The sequence below is a fragment of the Pelophylax lessonae genome (genome assembly GCF_965119305.1).
Source record: "Pelophylax lessonae genome assembly, chromosome: 3".
Classification (NCBI taxonomy): domain Eukaryota; kingdom Metazoa; phylum Chordata; class Amphibia; order Anura; family Ranidae; genus Pelophylax; species Pelophylax lessonae.
In genome coordinates, this window is record NC_138770.1 from 269821215 (window position 1) to 269845427 (window position 24213).

The window sequence follows — 24213 nt, forward strand, 5'->3', positions numbered from 1 at the left end:
GCTGCTTTTAATTATTTTTATAGTTTTTGCAATAAAGTTTGAAAAAAAATATTTTATAATTATTTTCTCTTTTGTCTTTCTTGGGTGTATAAAAAGTCCTCTATGACAAATAGTGATTCCTAGTATGTGATCCAGTCACCTAGGATCAACTACTCTAGAGCAACTACATTGCTCTAGGTGCAATGCACGCTCACCTGAAACCAAATAGATATCTCACAATGTAATCAAAGCACTCCACACAGAAATCCAGCTATCTTCCCTTTAGATCCTCCTCTATCCAGAGTAGTTACACTCCATGGGAAAATTCAAATAAAACAAGATGGGTTCATCGTGCAGTACGTTTAATAAAAAATGTATTTGCTAAAATAGCTTAATCCAATGCACTCACATTTACAAGGACTTGTAGTCCACCTTAAAAGTATTCCAAACAAGAGCCATAGGCTGGTCATGGAACGCCTCCAGCTCCCCCACTTCCTAGCACAGGTGCCAGTGACACCAGATCTGATGTCACAGGCTCCTCCTACGTGTTACGTCACCAGTCACGTGACTTCCTCAGGGTAGGAGCATGAGCAAGAAAAAAGGTTTTTACTCCTGTATGGGATGCTATGCATACAAACGTAGTGTATAAGAATATCACAGCAAAGGCAGATGCAAACGGTCACACTCAGGTCTAATGCGAAAAATTATGTTATGCCGCATTTTGAGGGAGAACCCTCTTCCTCGGAGCCAAAGCGATGAAAGTGCAGAAAAACGCAGCTTGCTGTCCTTTTTTTCACTGCACTATTGTGCAATAGTGTGAACTATGGCTATAGGATAACCTGTATTTTGGACTGTCTACGTATTTGGGGTGCTGTCAAAAATACATCCCACTGCATTACATTGTATCTGGTGTAAAGGGACCCTTAATTTGTTTTTCTGTACTTGAAGGGATTTTAGAGGGATAAAACAAAGACAAATGTGTATGTGTTGCAGAGATGTACTGCATATTTTTCTTATTTTGCCCTGACATACACTTTCATTTCATTTGCAAATCCTCTTTAAACATTTGATCATCATTTTGGCATTTTAAAACTGCAGTATAACATGCAAATGAAAAACAAATGCCTAACTGAATTTTTTTTTGACACTTTAAGCAGATATTTACATAGCAAAAACAGACATTATGATACATATGTATTGGGGAAAAAAGGAGTTAATGGCTGTATAGTTCTACATAAATACATTTTCCCAGTTTTCACTTGCTATTAATGTTGTCTTGCATGCTACCTGTACCAGTTTCCTTAGCAACCACACCAAGCAACGAGTTTTTTTTTTTTCACAAGCACCCAGGCATATTTCTTTCTTCTATTGTTTTAGATCAAGCATTGTTTTTTTTTTTTGTTTTGTTTTTTTTTTCCTTCCTTTTTATGATTGACAAAATACAACTGTGGAATAGCTCACATAAGAAAAAAAATGTTTTGCCTATGTATAATCAAACAGTTTGATTTTGCAAATGCTTTGCATAATGTTGTAGGTTGTTAAGTAATATAAAAAGTGCTACAGATTACAATTGGGTGAACAGCCTGGGTTCAATTTGAGGAGGTCCATCAAATCCACATTTCAAATGTTTGAAATTCACAAAGCCCAGGCAATACCAATGTTATCCAACTAAGGTATGAGAGATCAAATCTGTTAGTAGATCCAGGCTCTTTTTGGCACTAGTAGACACAAATACAATAAATATTTACAAACCTTTCAAATATCAGGTTTAGGGGTTGCTTCAAAGAAGTACAGTGGCTTGAAAAAGTTTTCAAACCCTTTGAAATTTTACACATTTTGTCATGTTACAACCAAAAATGTAAATGTATTTTATTGGGATTTTGTGTGATAGACCAACACAAAGTGGCACATTGAGAAGTGGAAAGAAAATGATAAATGGTTTTCAACATCTTTTACAAATAAATATCTGTAAAGTGTGGCGTGCATTTGTATTCAGCCCCCTGAGTCAATACTTTGTAGAACCACCTTTCACTGCAATTACAGCTGCAAGTCTTTTTGGGTATATCTCTATCAGCTATGCACATCTAGAGAGTGACATTTTTGGCAATTTTGCTTTGCAAAATAGCTCAAGCTCTGTCAGATTGGATGGAGAGCATCTGCGAACAGCAATTTTCAAGTCTTGCCACAGATTCTCAAATGGATTTAGGTCTGGACTTTTAATGGGGTGTTCTAACACATGAAAATGTTTTGAACTAAACTATTCCATTGTAGCTCTGTCTGTATGTTTAGGGTCGTGGTCCTGCTGGAAGGTGAACCTCCACCCCAGTTTCAAGTCTTTTGCAGACTCTAACAGGTTTTCTTCTAAGATTGCCCTAAATTTGGCTCCACTCATCTTCCCATCAACTCTGACCAGTTTCCCTGCCCCTGCTGAAGAAAAGCATCCCCACAACATGATGCTGCCACCGCCATGTTTAATGGTGGGGATGGTGTGTTAAGGGAGATGTGCCGTGTTGGTTTTCCGCCACACATAGCGTTTTGCTTTTAGGCCAAAAAGTTTGATTTTGGTCTCATTTGATCAGAGCACCTTCTTCCACATGTTTGCAGTGTCCCCCACATGGCTTCTTGTAAACTGCCAAAGGGACTTCTTATGACTTTCTTTTAACAATTACTTTTTTCTTTCCACTCTTCTATAAAGGCCAGATATGTGGAGTGCATGCCTAATAGTTGTCATGTGTACAGATTCGCTTACCTTAGCTGTGGATCTCTGCAGCTCCTCCATAGTTACCATGGGCCTCTTGGCTGCTTCTCTGACTAATACTCTCCTTGCCCAGCCTGTCAGTTCAGGTGGTAGGTTTGCAGTTGTGCCATACTCTTTCCATTTTTGAATGATGGATTGAACAGTGCTCTGTGAGATATTCAAAGCTGGGTATGTTTTTTTATAACCTAACCCTGCTTTAAACTTCTTGGCCTTCATGGAGCTGTTTGTTTAAAAGGGTTCTCTAACAAACTGTCAGAGAAGTCAGGTCCATAGGGTAGAGGGAGTTCCACAGCGCGTGCATATGCACATGAGCAGAGCAGCAACGGGCCAAGCAGATGTTCATGCCCGTGGGTTAGGGAGCATGCACATGCTCACTTGTGCAGTGGCACATGCGCAATCACAAATCAATGTGCGCACCTGTCACTAATGCTGATGCCAGGCGGGCTATTTAAACAGGCCTTCTGTATAGACTTATTGCTGTTTGGTCTGCAGCTTCATAGTTACATATAGTTACATAGTTACATAGTAGGTGAGGTTGAATAAAGACAATAGTCCATCCAGTTCAACCTGTGTAGGTGTGTGTGGCTGTAATCATCTCACATAGCCCTGAATGTTCTGTTCCTTGAGATGTACGTCTAAGAGTCTTTTGAAAGCCACCATACTACCCGCAGAAACCACCTCTTGTGGTAGAGAATTCCACAATCTTGTAGCCCTAACAGTAAAGAACCCCCCACGTTGCCTGAGGTTAAAACGCTTCTCCTCTAACCGCATTGTATGCCCTCGAGTCCTCATGCAGTCCCTTCGACTGAACAGCTTTTTTTCTAAGCTGAGATCCCCATTGAGATATTTAAAAATTGCTATCATGTCCCCCCTCAGGCGTCTCTTCTCCAAGGAGAATAAATCAAGCGATTGCAGACGCTCTTCATAATTAAGGTCCTCCAATCCCCTAATTAGTTTAGTTGCCCTTCTCTGTACTCTCTCCAGCTCCAACACATCCCTCCTGAGGACTGGTGACCAGAACTGGACAGAATACTCCAGATGCGGTCGGACCAGAGTTTTATAAAGTGGAAGGATTATAGTCTTATCTCTGGAATACATCCATTTCTTTATGTGTGCTAATATTCTGCTGGCTTTGGCAGCTGCCGCTTGACATTGCATGCTATTGCCTAGTCTATGATCAACCAAGACTCCCAGATCTTTCTCCATTTTTGATTCCCCCAAGGGTTCCCCTCCTAATGTGTATTGTGCTTTTATGTTTCTAGTCCCCGAGTGCAAAACCTTACACTTCTCCACGTTAAACCTTATTTGCCAAGTCGTTGCCCACTCCTTTATTTTGTCCAGGGCATCCTGTAGGATATCTGCTTCATGCTGTGCAGTTATTGCCCTGGCCAATTTTGTGTCATCTGCAAAAACTGATATCGAACTACTGATCCCGTCCTCAATGCTGTTTATGAATAAATTGAACAAGGTTGGTCCCAGGACTGAGCTTTGGGGGACCCCGCTTACCACCTCAGACCAGTCTGAGTATGCGCTGTTTATTACCACCCTTTGGACACGCCCTTTTAGCCAGTTCCGTATCCAAGAGCAAACCCTGCTGTCGATACCTGCAGACCTTATTTTATAAATTAAGCGCTTATGGGGAACTGTATCAAACGCCTTAGCGAAATCTAAGTACACCACATCCACTGATCTGCCCCTATCTAGCTCACAGCTCACCTCCTCGTAGAATGTTAAGAGATTGTTTTGACAAGAATGCCCATTTGTAAACCCGTGCTGATTACTGCTGATGATGTTGTTGTCTTTAGCAAACTCTACGATATAGTCTCTTATCATCCCCTCCAGAAGCTTACATACTATTGATGTCAAATTGACAGGCCTATAATTTCCCGGTATATGCCTCTGACCCTTTTTGAATATCGGAATCATGTTTGCTTTCCTCCACTCCCCTGGTACATCTCCTGTCCTAATACTGTCAGCAAAGATCAGGAACAGTGGTCTAGATATAACCTTACTGAGTTCCTTGAGTACTCTCGGATGTACGCCATCCGGGCCTGGTGATTTGTTTGTGTTAATTTTATCCACATGTTAGCCATAGCGGCAAGTCCTGTGTATTACTACTAACCATACAGGCATGGTCAGTGTACCCCTCCGTTTCCTGTGTAAATACTGACGAGAAAAAAGCATTCAGCACGGTTGCTTTTTCAGTGTCCTCTGTAACCATCCTCCCCTCATTGTTAATTATGTGTGCAATATGCTCTGCCCTAGTTTTTTTGCTGTTGATATATTTAAAGAATTTCTTTGGTTTTTTTTTATTATCCTCCGCTATTTGTCTCTCAAAGTTTATTTTAGCCATCTTGATTTCGTGTTTACTTTTCTTATTTGCCTCCTTGTATTGGTCGAAAGCCGATACTGTGCCCTCTGATTTATATTTCCTGAAGGCCAATTTTTTTTCCCCTAATAAGTTTTTTAATGCTACGGTTTAGCCAGCCAGGTTTGGCTTTGTCTCTTCTAAATTTATTTCCCATAGGAATGCACTGCAAGATGCATTGCTTAATATGTTCCTAAAGCATTCCCATTTTTCCTCTGTGGTCAGTATTCCCAAGGTTTAGTCCCAATTTACCCTTTCCATCAATGAATACAATTTTGGAAAGTTTTCCCTTCTGAAGTTTAGGGTTCTTATGTTCCCCACTTGCCTTGCTATATTGTTATTTACGCTAAATGTGATCATCCTGTGATCGCTAGAGCCCAGGTAGTCCTGGACTCCTACCTCCGAGATTAGGTCTGGGTCATTAGTGATCAATAGATCCAGGACTGCATTTTCCCTAGTCGGAGAGTCCACCAACTGTGACAGGTAATTATCCTGTAAGGTTTCCGTGAATAGACGGGCCTTTTGTGAATGTGAAGTCCCCTCTACCCAGTCAATGTCGGGATAATTGAAGTCCCCCAATATGATGACTGATCCTAGTTTTGCCACTTTACCCAATAGTGCTAAAAATTCCAGCTCTACCTCCTCCCCTTGTTTAGGTGGCCTATAGCAAACCCCCACAATTACTTTTCCCTTTTCTCCTTCCCTATGGAGTTCTACCCACATGGATTCTAACTCCATACTCATCCCTTCCGTAATGTCACTCCTGTCTATCACCCTTACATTGTTCTTGATGTAGAGACATACCCCTCCCCCTCTTTTTCCTACCCTGTCCTTCCGGTACACCGAATACCCTTGGATATTGGCCAGCCAGTCATGTGAGGGGTAGAACCAAGTCTCCGTTATTCCCACAAGGTCTATGTCCTCCTTATGTACTAACATTTCCAACTCATCCATTTTATTAGCTAGGCTCCTGGCATTAGCATATACCCCTCTTAGTTTTACGGAAGTTAAACGTGATTGGTGGTTACGTTTATTCCTGTTTGGTCTGAGGTTTTCCCGCACAGACCTACCAATTGACGTTGTGTCCCTACAGTCGCTGCTGACTCTAATACTACCTTCTGTCCTTTGCTCCCTCCTGACTGACTCTACTTCTGAGCCCTCCCCCCGTCTCCTAGTTTAAAAGCCCCTCCAACTTGGTGGCCATCTTTCTCCCCAAAAGAGCTGTACCGTCCCCATTAAGGTGCAGCCCATCCTTACTAAAGAGCCGGTAGCCGACTGAGAAGTCAGCCAAGTTCTCCAGGAACCCAAACCCCTCCTTCCTACACCAATTCCTCAGCCACTTGTTAAGTTCCCTAATCTCTTTCTGCCTCTCTTGTGTGGCTCGAGGTACCGGCAGTATTTCAGAGAAAACCACCTTGGAGGTCCTATTCCTCATTCTATTACCTAAGTCCCTGAAATCGTTCTTTAGGATCCTCCACCTTCCTTTTACTTTGTCATTAGTGCCCGCATGCACCATGACCACTGGGTCATCCCCAGCCCCACACAATAATCTGTCTGCCAGATCTGCGATGTGCCGAACGCGGGCGCCCGGTAAACAACATACTGTTCGGCTACCCAGATCTTTTTGACAGATTGCCCTCTCTGTCCTTTTGATAATTGAGTCCCCAACTACCACAACCTGTCTAATCTTTCCTGAGTCAAGGCCCCCCTTCTTACTGGAGCCGCCCCCTCCCCTGGCAGCTGGGGGAGGGTGCCTGCTCCAGCTCTGCCACCCCTGAGTTGATATCCCCCTCAACCTGCAACTCGGCAAATTTGTTAGGGTGTACCAACTCAGGGCTGGCCTCCCTGACGCTCTTCCCACTAACCTTCCTAACGGTCACCCAGCTGCGTACCTCTGCTGCTTGTGTCTCCTCTATTCCTCCCTCCTCTATGCTGGCCCCTGCCAGCTTCGGTATGTTGTTCCTGATTCCGTGTGACCTCTGATCTTAATCCAACTTATCCCTACCCTGTGATTGTCTGCTTCCTACCCTGACCCCGGCTTGTCTACTGGATTTCACTTCTGCTTCCTGATTCTGCTTAACTGTTCTCCTGGTATTGACTTGGCTTGTGACCCGACTTTCCTGCTGTCTACCATCTAATCTGCCCAACCATTACCAACCTGGCTTGTCTGACCCTGCATGCTGCTCATCCGGCCTGCTACAACTGTCAGCCCAGCAAATCCTGCTTCCAGCTGCCTTCTACAGTCTTCCAAGGTCTGTACCAGCTCTTCTTCTACCAGCCTGCTCGCTGCCACATCTACCTGCTGACTGCTGCCGCGCAGACTACTGGACCAATTACAGGAACTCCTACGTCACCGTGCTCCTGTGGCTGCTGTCTCACTAACAGTGGCCTTTGAGCTGGAGCTGTATGAGAGACCCTACTCTACACGTCAGGCTCACCGACCAGGTATGTGACACAAACCTCTGAGGGCTCCACAGAACAGCTGTATTTTTACTGAGATTAAATTACACACAAGTGGACTCTATTTACTAATTAGGAGACTTCTGAAGGCAATTGGTTCCACTAGATTTTAGCTGAATACAAATGCACGCCAGACTTTTCAGATATTTATTTGTAAAAAAGTTTGAAAAACATTTATTTCTTTCCTTCCACTTTACAATTGTGTGTTAGTCTATCACATAAAATCCCAATAAAATTAATTTACGTTTTTGGCTGTAACATGACAAAATGTGGAAAACTTCAAGGGGTATGCTTTTTTAAGGCACTATACAATGCATTCTATGAGCAGCACCGTTTTAATGGGCATTTTGGCCATAGAGAAATTTGGCAATGTATTTTTGGCTAAAGAATTACAGACAGAAACAGCATTCATTTGACTGAAATTAGTTTATACAAAAGGCTTTTTAAGGTGGCTTGACTGGAAGATAGTATTAGCTCCCAAATATTTCAAGATATGTTTATTTGGCGGGAAAAAAAAAGCTGGCATTGCTTATGCACCCTATTTTTCCTCCTCTGCACATGGCAGAATGTTTGAGCCTATTGGCTATAATTGGTGCAGGAAACATTTTCCAGAACTTCATCACTGGCTGAGCTTGCAGGGTAATAGCGATGCACAGCCTTCATTGGTTCTCTATCTCTTATTGATTTCTCGCTGAAATATCTACCTAGTTTACCTTGGTTATTTTAACATATCTATCTTAATGTTAATATAATTTTTTTGAGGGATCCTTTTCTGTGTTTTTTAGAGTTGCGAACCTTGTTAAGCCAAACCATCTGTGTTGCATTGGGGAGATTTCTCTTTACTTCCTGTCCCACAGCTGCAACAGCAAAAGAGAGGAAACCCCTGGCAGTCAGCAGGGTCACCAGAACTAGCATACTCATTGGAAGATTATTCCTCCATTCCTTTTTGGTGACCACTCCAATGTAACATTTACTTTCAATGGCATGTGTTCTAATATTTCTCCTTTCCATCTAAAATTAAAATTAAGGTTTTGCCTTCATTTGCACTTTAACCACCTGCCGACCCCCGCACGACTATTTACTGCGGTGGTCAGCCCCTACTGGGCAAAGCGACGTAGGACTACGTCGCTCGCCCATGAGCCTCTAAGGGGCGAGTGCGCGCCGCCTGAGGCGCGCTCCCGCCCCCGCTCATTCACTAACATCCGCCACTCGCAATCTCCCGCTAGATGTTAACAAAGCTGCCTGCCATTCTCCCTGGTGTAACAGCAGAGATTATACGATCCTGCTATGTAGGATCGTATGTCTCTGTGGTTACATCACAAGCCACGCCCCCCACAGTTAGAATCACGCCCCTAGGAATACATTTAACCCACTGTTTACCAATAAAGTTAACCCCTTCCCTGCCAGTGTCATTTTTAAAGTAACAGTGCCTATTTATAGCACTGATTACTGTAGTAATGTCACTGGTACCCCCAAAAGTGTCAAAAATGTCAGTCAAGGGTCTGATCTGTCCGCCGCAATGTCGCAGTCCCGCAAAAAAAATTGCAGATCGCCGCCATTACTAGTTAAAAAAAAAACAATAAAAATGACATAAATCTTTGCCGTAGTTAGTAAACGCAATAACTTTTGCGCAAACCAATCAAAATACGCTTATTGCGATTTTTTTTGCCAAAAAAATGTAGAAGAAAACAAATTGGCCTAAAATGTTAAAAAATTTAGATTTTCATATAAAAAAATGTGAAATATATTGTTATTTTTTCAAAATTGTCGCTCTTTTTTTGTTTATAGCGCAAAAAGTAAAAATCGCACAGGTGATCAAATACCAAAAGAAAGCTCTATTTTGTAAAAAAAGGACATCAATTTAATTTGGGTACAGCGTTGCACGACCGCGTAATTGTCCGTTAAAGTGACGCAGTGCCGAATCGCAAAATAGGCCCTGGTCTTTGAGCAGCCAAATCCTCCGGGGCTTAAGTGGTTAACATTATAGTAATTATTTCAACCAATTTTTTTCCAAGAAAAAGAAGCTCTAAACATTTCCTACAGTTTTTAGATGCAATATTACAGCATGTGAGGAAATATAGCATTTATAATCTAAAGAACTGTTTGGTCCTAATTCAAAGTCTTAAAAGCCCACCCTTTAACCCCCTCCCACACCATACTACCCGCCCCCTCTTAAAAATCTTTACAGCAAGTTTTTTTAAATATATATATATATATACATTAATATAAAAGAAAACCCTTTTACTTACCTTAAACTGTGGTCATATTATTTGCTGGGCACTGCACCTTGTTTACAGTCCTTTTACGGTCATTTTACAGTTGTCTATATTCCTGTGTAACATGAAAATTTCCTTTTGGTTGTCCAGCAACATATCCTCTTAAGATTTGAAAGACTTCAGTGGTAATATTACAACAAGGGGAGCAGTTAGTGTAGACATAGACTGCAGTGCTGTACCACCGGCCCCCACTCCCAGAAGAATCAAGGGTTACAGACAGGCAGATTCAGATTAATGCAAACAACTTCTTGACAATTAAAAAAAAAAAAAAACTTTACTGAATAGACTGAATGAGGGTAAGGGTGTAGGGAGGTGGGTTAATTTTACCCAGAGATGTGCTTAAAGCTAGCTGATCTACAGCTAATTTTAAAATATTTACAGGACAACTATTTTGAATGCAGAAAGAATATTATTGCAATTGTTTTTATTGTTTCAGTCAAAATTAACCTTTAATGTTCATTTTCAACATTTTCCAATTACCATAGCTGATGCAAACTGCTCCTGTAAACTGATCTATTGTGCACACTGACTTCTGTTTCAATATACATAATTTATTCAAAAAAGTGCATGCACATTGGAAGGTCTGTCACATGAGCCACTACTAATACAAAGTGACATCCTTGTAGCATAGGAAGTCCACTGCAGGACCCCATCTGCATACCAAACGATAGTCCAGTGAGCTGATTGCTCCTTACTTGGTTGTCTAATATCTGGCATGCATAGTAATTTGCGTGTTTCACCTAAATGACTTGCCTGTTATGGCTTGCTATTCATAATATATTTTTTAAATATCTGGGCCACAACATTTTAAATGTACAAATTTTAGATAGGCCATTAGTTTGAGTTTCAGACTAATTGGGCTAACATAATCCAGAACATAAAATAAACCCAGACAGTAAACTATTCACATATCCAGACATTTAGTTAAAGAGAAGTCACACAACTGTTAATGAAATATGACATTGTGATAGCCTTCTGTGACAGGTACAGGTAACTATTAGTAGGAAATTATTAAGACAAAGAACAAAGTGTAGCAATTAGAATCCCTCTTTCAGTGTTCTGAATAAATAAACCAACATTTATAAATGCCACCTTCATACTAACAACATAAATGTTATAACAAAACCATAGTTATTAAAAAACATTAATTAAAATAATTCATAAAAAAGTATCTTGCATATTGTTGGGTTCTCTCATTTAAAAATAAAGCACATAATAGCTAGCCCCTGTTGCTGAATATTCTAAATCTATTAGTCATAGACATATCATTTGACATTTGTCATATCTATTAGTCATAGACATATCATAGACATTTGTCACCATCTATATATTAATGTTAGAAACAATATTATACATAGCAGGATAGGAGTTGTGTCAATTCTAAATGCTTTTCGCAGAAGGCTTCATCAGGAGTTCAGAGATACTGTTAGATACTGGGAAACCTCATTATAGAACTTAAACCTAAATCACCATAAAATACAGGCTTAAAATGTTAACTATTAACAGATCAAACAAATAGTATACATGTTTTTGCTATAGACCTGACAATAGGACCTACTCTAAGTGCATATTGCTGTGCATGTGGTGTATCCTTTTCAGTGCAGGCAGCAGAAAGGGAGTAGAACAAAAAAATAGATCGTAGTGATCTATAAAAGATACATATTATAGCTCAACACATGTTTTCTATTATAATATTTTATCACATAATAGGCACAACTGTTATCATGGTTACCTGCAGTCTAGCTTTGAGCATTGCAGGGGTGACACAAGGAGTATATCTAATTAGAAAAAAATAGGCTTCTACCAATAAAAAGCAAATAAGTATTCATAAGGTCTCGCAAACTAATCTTATTATCATATTGTTAAAGTCATTCTCTTACTTAGTGTGGATAAAGGTACTTTCAAAATGTTCCAATCCACAGAGATAATGATTATTGTGCTTGGGTACTAGTTGAGGAGCACTTAGAGAGAAGTCAGAATATTACCCATAAAAAGTTGGTTATCTGTGAAAAGAGTGAATAGTGAAGTAAAGAATCCAGCTTTGTATCTGAAGTTTACTCCCGCATGTGTCAGCTGTCCCCCTAGTACACCGCTCATGCTGTTCACTATGGCTGCCATCCACCTGCCTTTAATGGCCCTCTCCCCTCCAGTCACATCAACATCAGTACATAGCTGACATCACGCATGCCACAGAAATGCATGAACAGAGCCCACATTTTCTAAATTACAGCATAGCCATGAATCAGATCAAAGTCTAAATACAGAAAATTAGTTAATGATAAACAAAGGACAGCTGCAGTTTCGTGGTTTGAATGGATTAAAAAATCAACTGACTAAATTAGCTTTTTTACACCCAAATGATTAATATAAAGGTGTATCTTTTTCTACATATAACTTGTTTTTCTGTACTGTACAGCAACTATGGTAATACCCAGCCCTATGCAAATTCAACCTCTATCTGCACCTAGACAAAGTCTTTAGGGTGCTAATGGATGTAAACCCAAATTCATATAATTTAGCCAGTTGGGAACAGGAATTATTCTGAAATGAGCTAGCTGCATAACTCACATTGTTTAAATAATAATGCCTTTATGGACCTTGCTTTGTGCACTGGTCGAAATCATTTGATGGAGAAGAGATTATGGTGTGGGGTTGTTTTTCAGGGGTTGAGCTTGGCCCCTTAGCTCCAGTGAAGGGAACTGTTAAGGCATTAGCATACCAAGACATTTTGGACAATTTCATGCTCCCAACTTTGTGGGAACAGTTTTGGGATGGCCCCTTCTTGTTCCAACATGACTTTGCACCAGTGCAAAAAGCAAGGTCCATAAAGACATGGATGAGCGAGTTTGGGGTGAAGGAACTTGACTGGCCTGCACAAAGTCCTGACCTCAACCCAATAGAACATCTTTGGGATGAATTAGAGCGGAGACTGCAAGCCAGGCCCTCTTGTCCAACATCAGTGCCTTACCTTACAAATGTTTTTCTGGAAGAATGGTCAAACATTCCCATAGACACACTCCTAAACCTTGTGGACAGCCTTTCCAGAAGAGTTGAAGCTGTTATAGCAAATATATGCAAAGGGTGGGCCAACTCAATATTAAACCCTACTGACTAAGACTGGGATGCCATTAACCACTTCCAGCCCAGCAATGTCATATGACGTCATGGACTTTGAGTGGGGATATCTGAATGATGCCTGCAGCTAAAGGCATCATTCAGATATCTTCTTTTTCTGCCAGTGATTCCCTGCCCCATAAAAATAATCATAGCGGCTGTTCAGCTACTTGATTGTTTTTTTAGGTGACGGGAGGGGACGTTCCCCCTCTCGCCACCCTCCGTTACTTCTACCGGCTCGTCCAAGTAATCAGCAAGACAGAGAATGAATCGGCTGGATTCAGCCGTTTACCATAGAGCTGACCGAGGACCAGATGATAACCTGTAAAGGTGTAGTCTATAGAGATTTTTAAGTACCTAAGTTTGGCACCATTCCACAAGTGTGTGCAGTTTTAAAGCATGACACATTATCTCTTTTTCTCACCTGCGTAAGGACTTGGAGAGGTGATGGTGAAGAAACATCAGCACATTGAACTTCCCAATGATTGTTTTTTGAGGGGGGGGGGACAGGTCAACAGAAGTATCATTGATGTGCTGTCATGTCTACTGTAATCAGTTCAAAATAGGGAACATGGGGCTGGCAGGATCGCCAGGTATTTCAAACATGAAGAAATGCAAAGAGAATAGAATACTTTTTTAACACAAGTACATGGTAAACAGATATCAGATATATAAAATGTTGGGGTGACATATTCTTTAAATAATAAAATGAAAAATTCATATTTTTGATGGCTGTTTTAGATCAGTTGAGTTCAATAAACTTGAATCTTTTTTACGTTACGAGTAGTGAGTTGGCTTGCTGCATAGAAAATGATGGTATGAAATGCAGGTTTCTTTTTAAGTTCTCTGTGGTTCCTCATGATTTGCCCAGGCAGAATTTTTATTACCCTGTCACAAATAAAACATCAATGCAATAGGATATACCATAACCTCAGAAAAACATTCTCATTCCATCAATAGAACAATATGAAACAAAAATAGTAAGCACATGGGCTTTAGATCTTTTAATCACTTAGAGGCTACTCGAGACATAGGTGCAATGTTCCAATGTGCCTTGCATCTTTTTTCAAGCATTTTGTAACCTTGTATCTTTTGGTGTTTTATTGTTCTTTGAAAGGCAGCTATACCCAACTGAAAACACAATGCAATTGATCTATATTTGTCCCTGCAAACAATAGGCCACAGAGGACTATATTTAAATGCAAGTCAGATATTTATAATGATATTTAGGGTATGTATTGTTTTTGAAAAAAAACAAAAATCCTTGAAAAAAAGGTAATGTATTTAGTAGGGGCATGTTGGAGCTAGTTATGAGAAACAACTCATTGAACTAGATTAACTCTTGAGAAGAGGCAATAAAGAATTTCATGTTGCCTTTATATAAACTTATACATGGTTTCATTAAGAAAAGATGTTTCATCTCCAGCTGCAAAAGGGTTTATTTACTGTATCAGTTGCGAACATATGCTGTAGCCTTTCGTGGAAACTGTTTCTAGCAGAAACAACAGATTGTTTAAAGTGTAATTCCACTTGTTTTTTTTAATATTTTGAGCCCCCACTTGTATAGAAATAAACGGTGTCCACACTTTACCTATAAAACTAATAAAAGCAAAACTTTGTTTTAAATTTTGTATAGAGTGGTGAAGGATTAGAACACCTGTCAGGTTTTTATTGCTGTATGTACCTCCATTGTGGAGATTCACTCTCTTTATTTCTACTGTTTCCTGTTATCAGAGAGAGAGTGAAAGGAGAAGAAAATCCTAAGTTTTGAGTTGTCACCAGAGCATTAATAAATTGCACATCTTCAAATGGTTCTAACCCGGATGACAACCAGGAAATCCCTTACTGTTTTGGCTATGGGACAGGACGTGAAGGGAAATCTTGCCAGTGTGACACAGAAGAAAAAAACGGACAAGGTTTATAACCCTCTATTATTCTTTCCAAAATAAATAAAACATTTTGCCTTTCGTTCTACTTCAACCTCTCCATGCATCCAGCATCTCTGATATTCTGTCGGCAGAATCTGCCATTCTGCCCATTTACTATGAGCGCGACCTAATGATGACACACTTTGGGCTCACAGACTGGGCTCACAGTATTTCTGGGCTCAGTAATTGTCACACATTACTAAGTGATGACCTCCAGACAGTACAGCATTTTTCTGATGCCACTTACTTTCAGCTGGTGTTCCACTTTAATTAGATGATCCTAAAAATAACTTATAATTTTAAAAATACCTAGATAGTCATTGTAAAGATTTACTAGAGTGTTGCAGGAGTTCAAGAAGGAAATGCGTATATTGTTAAAGTAAATTGAAACAATCAAATGTTTCTTATCTATCCACCCAATTAAAAAACACACTCATACACACACACAGCCTCAATATGCACAAACCAATAACCATAGTTGATCCAGAAGAAAGCAAAAAACCTAATAAGACATGATCCAACTCTCTACAGTTGAGGGGGGGGGGGGATTCTTTTCTGATCCTCTGTGAGGCAATCAGATATTCTCTGGATTAACTATCTTTGTCATTATTACCTCTAAATATTAATATCCAGTTACTTTTGTGCATTTAGGGATGCAGCCAGCTTCTCTTTTAAAACGATCTACTGAGCTGGCAAGAACCAGTTATTGGGTTTGATTTACTAAAACTGGAAAGTGAAAAAATCTGGTGCAGCTGTGCATGGTAGTCAATCAGCTTTTAACTAAAAAAAAAACTGGAAGCTGATTGGTTTCTATGCAGAGCTGCACCAGATTTTTCACTATCCAGTTTTTGTAAATTGACCCCATTGTGTCGATTTCACATTTTCACAGCTCTTACTGGTCTTTTTCATATGTGAAGTTTAAATCTCTTTTCCTCTAGACGTAAAATGTGCTCCTTGACTTCTGTAATGACCTGAAAGTAAATAATTCTATACCAAGTTCACTATATGGACTACGTATGTATTTATTCATGTTAATCATATCATATTTTATTGCCTCTTCTCAGGAGATTATACATTCAGTTCCTCTAATCTTCACTCATAGCTGAGCTCTTCCATGTCTCTTATCAGTCTGGGTGCCTTTTTCTGCACTTTTTTTTTCCAAACAAGTTTATTATTATTAATGTAATAAAGGAATACAAGGTTTAAGAATATTGCATGTACAACAACATGCATTTACATCACATGAGTAACATGCGAATAACAAAACAAATTGAGATATTTTGTCACGTGTAGACTAGAAAGATAATTGACTGTGGGTGTAATTTATTATATATATTAGGAAAGTCCATTTATATGCACATATGGATCCCACTGAAACATAACAAATGATTAGTCTGGTAAATCACAGTGCAGGTATGCATTTTGGAGCAGGGTGTACTATTGGAATCGTTGTCGAACAAAATGGATATTTGGGTACTTGTGTCCAGCACAAGTACTCATGGAATTTTGACCTTGTAATGGGGGCGGTAAGGTTAGGTATGGGGTAGGTATAAAGAAGGGTTGAGAGTAGGTTATAGGGGGGGGGGGAGATGCAGGGAGCGTTATGTTACAAAAAATATCAGGTATGACAACAAAATGATGTCTCTTTCTCTTGAGTCCATAGCTCTTTTTAATCCACAATTATTATTTTTTTTAATAACTTTAGAAACTGCAGCTTGGCTATGATCTACCAGAACCCCCAGGTCCTTCTTCACCATTGACTCCCCCAGCTGCTCTCCTCCTAGTATGTATGCTGTTTTTAGCCCCCAAATGTATAATTTTACATCTATTAACAATAAACCTAATTTTCCAAATAGTTCCACAATTAAACAGTGCATTGAGGTCAGCTTATAAATTGGAGACATCCTGTAAGGATGTTATTCTACTGCATAGCTTGCTGTCACCTGCAAACACTGACATTTTACGTTTATTCCCAGACCCTATATCATTTATAAATATGTCAAAAAGTAAAAACAGAACCTTGGGGTACACCACTAACCTTAGACCATTCAGAGTTTGAATCATTAATTGCTACTCTCTGAATAAGGTCTTTTAGTCAGTTTTCTATCAATTTAAAAACTGAACTTTCTTAGCCTGTAGACTTTATTGTACACATTAGCTGCACATAGAGAACTGTGTAAAATGCTTTGGAAAAATCTAAGTATACTATGTTCACGGTCACTGCTTTGTCTAAGTTTTTGCTTACCTTCTCATAAAAAGAAATCAGATTTGTTTAACAACTTTTGCATAAATATTATTTTCTAGAAAAATCAATTCCTTATGCTCCTTTATTAAAATCTCAAGTATCTTCCTGACTATAGAATTTAAATTGCCCAGTCTGTGCCAATCCATTGGTACCATGCCAGTCATTAACCACCTTCCACCCAGTCTATTATAACAATTTGGCCAGGCAGAAGCACTGAAATTATATGATGTCCTCCCAGTTGCACACCTCGTGCGCACCCAAGGGGCTGCAGTGGCATGATCAGTGACCCACTGTGTCCACCAGACACAGCAGAACACTATATTCATATAGTTGTACCGGGCCGTTGTGAACCACACGTGTCAGTTGTAAACAACGGCTTTCATTTATTGCCATTGTGTACTAATATGATGATCTCTGTTATTGGTCACTGCAATCACATAGTACAGAGTCAATCACAGAGTAAGTGTAGCTATGGCCAGTCACAGTTATCCCAATAGTACACAATGGCACATGAATGGATGCCATTCACACATAAACAATCATAGTGTAAAAAAAAAATCCTGATCACCTCCCCAGAGCAGTACAGTGTCATTATGGTGACACTGTACTGCTCTGGTGACAGTATACATAAAAAATGTAAAAATATTGTGGAAAAAAAATAAATAAAATATACAGGTACACAGTATGTATTTACATACTCTCATTAACCACTTAAGCCCCAGCCCTATTTCGGACACTTTTTGTTCACGCGTTAAAACCAGTATTTTTTCCTAGAAAACTACTTAGAACCCCCAAACATTATATATATTTTTTTAGCAAAGACTCTGGAGAATAAAATGTCGGTCATTGTAATATTTTTTATCACGTGGTATTTGCGCAGCGGTCTTTAACCACTTAAGCCCCGGAGGATTTGGCTGCTAAAGGACCAGGGGGTTTTTTGCGATTTTTTACTGCGTGACTTTAACAGACAATTGCGCGGTCGTGCGACGCTGTACCTAAACGAATTTGACGTCCTTTTTTTCCCACAAACAGAGCTTTCTTTTGGTGGTATTTGATCACCTGTGCGATTTTTTGATCACGCGCTATAAACAAAAAAAGAGCGTAAATTTTGCAAAAATAACAATATTTTTCACATTTTTTTATATGAAATTCCCCCAAAAAAAAGTAAAAATCAAAATTTTTTAACATTTTTCGGCCAATTTGTTTTATGCTACCTATGTTTGGTAAAAAAAATCGCAAAAAGCGTATTTTGATTGGTTTGCGCAAAAGTTATCGCGTTTACTAACAAAGGGAAACATTTTTGTCATTTTTGGTGTTTTTTTTTTAACGCGTAATGGCGGCGATCTGCGATTTTTTTTTCGGTACTGCGACATTGCGGCGAACAGATCGGACCCTTGACTGACATTTTTGACACTTTTGGGGGTACCAGTGACATTACTGCAGTAATCAGTGCTATACATATGCACTGTTACTGCAAAAATGACACTGGCAGGGAAGGGGTTAACTTTATTGGACAGGGAGGGGTTAAGTGTGTCCTAGGGGCGTGCTTCTAACTGTGTAGGGACATTCCTATTGGTGTAAAAGCAAAGATCAACCGTTCTACATAGTAGAACGGACAGATCTTCACTTTTACACAGGGAGAACTGACAGGCAGCTTGTTTACACAAGCTGCTCTGTCTTTCTCCCTTCACAGGAGCGATCACAGTGTGACTGGCGGACATCGAGTCCGCCGGTCACACGCACTGACTTGTCTGTGAACGAGCCGCGGCGGGCGCGCGCCCGCCCGCGATAGGCTCGCAAGTCAGTGACAGGCGAGTGACGTACCGATACGTCACTCTGCCTGGCCGGGGCTGACCGCCGCAGTATATAGTCGTGCGGCGGTCGGCAACCAGTTAAAGCGCCATTTTTTTGGAAAATTTTTGAAAAATCACATTTCACTAATTTTAAAAAATACTAAACAGTAAAGTTAGCCCATTTTTTTTGTATATTGGGAAAGAACATGTCACGCCGAGTAAATAGATACCCAACATGTTACGGTTTAAAATTGCGCCCCCCCCGTGGGATCGCGACAAACTACGGTCAATAGAGATCTCAATCTGCGACGCTTTAAATTTATTTAACGGTTACCAGTTTTTTTTAAATTATTGCTCACGCTCTGGCGATCGCGGCGATACCTCATATGTGTGGTTTGAACAGCGATTTAATTTGCGGCTCGACTTCCGTATTTTTTGTGCGCGAGCTAACGGTGACGGGGGCGGCTAAATTTTTTTTTTTCCCATTTATTTTATTTATTTTTTTAACTTTATTAAAGTTTTAAAAAAAAAAAAAAATCTGATCACTTTTATTGCTGTCACAAGCAATGTAAACATCCCTTGTGACACCAATATGTAGTGACAGGTACACTTTATGGAGGGATCGAGGGTCTAAAAGACCCTAGACCCCTCCACTACACTTCCCTGTATGCAAAACGCCAAAAACGGCATTTTTGCATACAGCCGTTTTTCAAATTTGCCGCCTTTGCAGCACAGTAACCCGGAAGTGACGTCATGGACGCCGCCTCCGGGTTATGTCATCGGAGACCCGATCAATGCCGTTTCCGGCATTCATCGGGACTCCATCCAGCCGGCGGACGTGCCGGCTGGGTGCTCGGGGCTCCTGGTGGGACGGGAGCCCCGGGCAAAGCCACGGAAGGCGGCGGGAGGGGGGGGACGTCCCCTCCCGCCCCCCCGGGTACCGATCGAGCGGCTTCCGAGTCGCATCGGTCGGTACCGACGGAAAGCCAACCGTCGGCTCTAAACCACGGTACCGGGATGGTGCCTCTAGCTAGAGGCATCATCCCGGTACACTACCGCAAAGTTTACCGACGTAGACCTACGTTAGTATGCGGTAAGTGGTTAATAAGTGTCCCAAATCACTGCCATGGCAGTCATATGGTGATGTTGTGCTACTTTGGTGACAGTATGGGAAAGATGACATTGTAATAGCATGTGAAAGTGTCTGGTACTGAAGTGGTTAAAGAATCTTTAAAATTAGAAACAAGGGCTTAGATATAATAGAGCTCAGCTATTTGAGGAACCTTGGGTACATGCCATCTGATCTAGGTGCTTTATTCACCTTTATTTTGTCTAAATATTTCTGGATCATATCAATTTTGTGGATCATTTGGGGCTTTGTCAATACTATCCCCATATCCCCATTAAGGACTCCAGCTTCCCTATTTCCTTTGTATATACAAAAGTCTGTGTCATCTTAGATTTCTAGGGTTGATTTTAACTTCTTGTGTTTAACTTTTGGACCAATGTCTTTTTTTTGCTATATAACTATACTTACAGATGTAAAGATTTGCTTCACTTCACCTGACTTTACAGTTTAATAGATCACACGGAAACTTAAAGACTGTAGCACTTACTGAAGTAATTTTAGGATTTTGCATATGCTTGCAGTTCCTTACTGTTGTGAATATACCTATAAAGATTTGTAGGTTTTGGAGTTTCTTTCTCTAGTGGGGTTACATCCCTACTAAACAACTAACAAAATACAATACAAGTTTACAGTAAAATTACAAAAATATGTTACTAAGAGAAGTTACATTTTTATAGCCTTGTATTAAGATAAAAGAACAGTAGAGACTAGTGTTGAGCGAACACGGACTGTATTATTCGTGTTCGTACCGAATAATTGGATTTTTTTTACCCGAACACGGACACGGACACTTTACTGTATGTTCGGGTAAAAATCCGTGTTCGGTCGTTTTATTTCCGGGTTTTGCATGCTTTTGCGCTCTTTTCATGGCGGGCTTTCAACAGCCAATCAACAATCGTTTAACTGGTGTGCCTTAAGCCATCCCAGCCATGCCTGCAAATGTCTTAGTAGCTGTGATTGGCCGTCTGAAGCATGTGACCAAGTCTTTATAAGTTCGAGGCAGCCGCCGCAGCAGCGTCATTCTGCTGCTTAGCTAAGGGACAGAGCACACATCAATGTGCTGGCTGCTGATTAGGGAAAGATAGGCAGGAAAAAAACATTTGTGTCCGGATAGAATTGAGGGACAGGTCGGAGTGTTTAGGCAGGGCGAGTTGTAGGCATTTTAGGGATAGAGTCTGCTGAATTATAGGGTCAGTGTCTTCTACAAACTACAATCGATATTGCTGTGTGGGGGGTGGGGTGAATCTGCACTCAATCCTGATCTACGATCTCTTCTCAATCCTGTTAGGGACAGAGTCTGCTGAATTTTAGGGAAACTGTGTTCTACAAACTACAATCGATATTGCTGTGTGGTGTGGGATTGGAGATAGGCAGGTGTCAGTGATCCACATCCATTTTTCTGTGTGTGAGCTGCAGTGAACACAATCTTTTTGGGCTGCAGTGAACACAATCTTTTTGGGCTGCAGTGAACACAATCTTTTTGGGCTGCAGTGAACACAATCTTTTTGGGCTGCAGTGAACACAATCTTTTTGGGGTGCAGTGAACAAAATCTTTTTGGGGTGCAGTGAACACAATCCTTTTTGGTGTGCAGTGAACACAATCTTTGTGGGGTGCAGTGAACAAAATCCTTTGTGGGGTGCAGTGAACACAATCTTTTTGGGGTGCAGTGAACAAAATCCTTTTTGGGGTGCAGTGAACAACATCCTTTTTGGGGTGCAGTGAACACAATCTTTTTGGGGTGCAGTGAACAAAATCCTTTGTGGGGTGCAGTGAACACAATCTTTTTGGGGTGCAGTGAACACAATCTTTTTGGGGTGGAGTGAACAACATCCTTTTTGGGGTGCAGTGAACAAAATCCTTTTTGGGGTGCAGTGAACAAAATCATTTTTGGGGTGCAGTGAACACAATCTTTTTGGGGTGCAGTGAACACAATCTTTGTGGGGTGCAGTGAACACAATCTTTTTGGGGTGGAGTGAACAACATCCTTTTTGGGGTGCAGTGAACAACATCCTTTTTGGGGTGCAGTGAACACAATCTTTTTGGGGTGCAGTGAACACAATCTTTGTGGGGTACAGTGAACAGAATCTTTGTGGGGTGCAGTGAACACAATCTTTGGGGGGTACAGTGAACACAATCTTTTTGGGGTGCAGTGAACACAATCTTTGTGGGGTGCAGTGAACACAATCTTTTTGGGGTGGAGTGAACAAAATCATTTTTGGGGTGCAGTGAACAACATCCTTTTTGGGGTGCAGTGATCAAAATCCTTTTTGGGGTGCAGTGAACACAATCTTTTTGGGGTGCAGTGAACAAAATCCTTTGTGGGGTGCAGTGAACAGAATCTTTGTGGGGTGCAGTGAACACAATCTTTGGGGGGGGTACAGTGAACACAATCTTTTTGGGGTGCAGTGAACACAATCTTTGTGGGGTACAGTGAACAGAATCTTTGTGGGGTGCAGTGAACACAATCTTTGGGGGGTACAGTGAACACAATCTTTTTGGGGTGCAGTGAACACAATCTTTGGGGGGTACAGTGAACACAATCTTTTTGGGGTGCAGTGAACACAATCTTTGTGGGGTGCAGTGAACACAATCTTTGGGGGGGTACAGTGAACACAATCTTTTTGGGGTGCAGTGAACAACATCCTTTTAGGGTGCAGTGAACACAATCTTTGTGGGGTGCAGTGAACAACATCCTTTTAGGGTGCAGTGAACACAATCTTTGTGGGGTACAGTGAACAGAATCTTTGTGGGGTGCAGTGAACACAATCTTTGGGGGGTACAGTGAACACAATCTTTGTGAGGTGCAGTGAACACAATCTTTGTGGGGTGCAGTGAACACAATCATTGTGGGGTGCAGTGAACTCAATCTTTGTGGGGTACAGTGAACACAATCTCATACTTCTGAAGATTTGAGGGTGCTGCCTGTTCCATACTCCCCCTACTCCTCATCTAGCCTTTTAGGGGTACAAACAATAGTAATTGGGGCCTAGTGTGGTTGTGTACGTGTGATATACATACACTTTTTTTGGATCATATTTTCTATTCCGCTATTTAATCAAAAACCTTTGGGGATCAGTTAAATTGGGGGATAGTCTGTGTTGGTACGTGTGAGAGAGATCCACCTTTCCAAGTTGTTGGGGTTCATCTCATACTTCTGAAGGTTTGAGGGTGCTGCCTGTTCCATACTCCCCCTACTCCTAGCCTTTTAGGGGTACAAACAATAGTAATTGGGGCCTAGTGTGGTTGTGTACGTGTGATATACATACACTTTTTTTGGATCATATTTTCTATTCCGCTATTTAATCAAAAACCTTTGGGGATCAGTTAAATTGGGGGATAGTCTGTGTTGGTACGTGTGAGAGAGATCCACCTTTCCAAGTTGTTGGGGTTCATCTCATACTTCTGAAGGTTTGAGGGTGCTGCCTGTTCCATACCCCCCCTACTCCTCATCTAGCCTTTTAGGGGTACAAACAATAGTAATTGGGGCCTAGTGTGGTTGTGTACGTGTGATATACATACACTTTTTTTGGATCATATTTTCTATTCCGCTATTTAATCAAAAACCTTTGGGGATCAGTTAAATTGGGGGATAGTCTGTGTTGGTACGTGTGAGAGAGATCCACCTTTCCAAGTTGTTGGGGTTCATCTCATACTTCTGAAGGTTTGAGGGTGCTGCCTGTTCCATACTCCCCCTACTCCTCATCTAGCCTTTTAGGGGTACAAACAATAGTAATTGGGGCCCAGTGTGGTTGTGTACGTGTGATATACATACACTTTTTTTGGATCATATTTTCTATTCCGCTATTTAATCAAAAACCTTTGGGGATCAGTTAAATTGGGGGATAGTCTGTGTTGGTACGTGTGAGAGAGATCCACCTTTCCAAGTTGTTGGGGTTCATCTCATACTTCTGAAGGTTTGAGGGTGCTGCCTGTTCCATACCCCCCCTACTCCTCATCTAGCCTTTTAGGGGTACAAACAATAGTAATTGGGGCCTAGTGTGGTTGTGTACGTGTGATATACATACACTTTTTTGGGATCATATTTTCTATTCCGCTATTTAATCAAAAACCTTTGGGGATCAGTTAAATTGGGGGATAGTCTGTGTTGGTACGTGTGAGAGAGATCCACCTTTCCAAGTTGTTGGGGTTCATCTCATACTTC